Here is a 1,160-nt window from a genome sequence, read left to right as displayed (position 1 = left end):
ATATATTTTATTCTGATTTTTGGAGTAGCCTATTATCAAAGCATGCATAGAGCAAGAATGCCTTTTTCTCTGTGTTGTTTAGACATGTAACTGGAGCAATGCATCCTGTAAGATTGCACAGTAATCATGTACTGTGATTTGTCACAGGAAATCATTTGTCATAACACATGTAGTGAGAGATGGCAGACTGCTCTAAGGACCATAAACGTCTGAGGTCAGTGTAGTCTTAGACTTCAAGGGCTAAATTTTCTTCAAGTCAAACTAGTGGTTCGTTTCTGATTCTTCTTTTGGTGCAGTTGTGCTATTTTAATAAATATTCAACTTAGAACATTCCACTTAAAATTTTTAATCTTTGTAGATTTATAGTATTGCAGTTCCACTGTCAAAATGACAGATACTGATACGTATTTTAAGGTAATCTTATATGATTATTTTTCAGTGTACCGTATCAATCAATGCCTTGACAGGCCATAAAATGTTACAGCTCATAAAGAACCAGTAAATACTCAATTTTCAAGGTACAGCAGAAGAGCTATAAATTAAATTGATTACATAACTGTAAAGTAATTAGTCCAGTATTTCTAGATAACTTTGTTTGAAAAGTTCTCTGCCCTCGATCACTGAAAAGGAAGTGGTACTGTCTAAGTCTACCTGGTTTCACAGACTATGCTTGAATATTTTTCATTTTTAACTTTGTGTCCGAGTATCTCCCTTCATATCCGTTCCTCAGAATGAGCTTATTTCCTCTTATGGCTTCCAGGATCTCCCAAATTCAGATAGCTTCTAAATTCAGATCTCCTACCTAGACATCTTTCACTGCACAAATCCATAGGCTCCAAAGCCCACTGGGCATGGCTTAGGGGGCATCTTCCCTTACAGACAGACCCTGAGACCAGGCTTTGAGTGTGAGTTAATTTGGGAGGGTTTCCCAGAATGCTCCAGCAGGAGAAGTGACGAAGTGACACAGGAGCCAAGGGTTTACCACAAGGCAGAATGCCACTGGTGTGCAACTGGCGTTCAGTCCCATTGGGGTCGGAGAAGCTGGGAGACAGCACAGAAGATACATGAGATTTACCCTCCCTAAAGGGCTGAGGGAGCTAGAGTGTGTATCCTTCAACCCCTCGGTCATTGCCTGCAGGCTGCTTCAGGGACTAACCCCC

Source organism: Bison bison, unplaced genomic scaffold (genome assembly GCF_000754665.1).
Source record: "Bison bison bison isolate TAMUID 2011002044 unplaced genomic scaffold, Bison_UMD1.0 scf7180017864135, whole genome shotgun sequence".
NCBI classification, from domain to species: domain Eukaryota; kingdom Metazoa; phylum Chordata; class Mammalia; order Artiodactyla; family Bovidae; genus Bison; species Bison bison.
The sequence above is the reverse complement of the archived record's forward strand: the minus strand, read 5'-3'. Positions refer to the sequence as shown.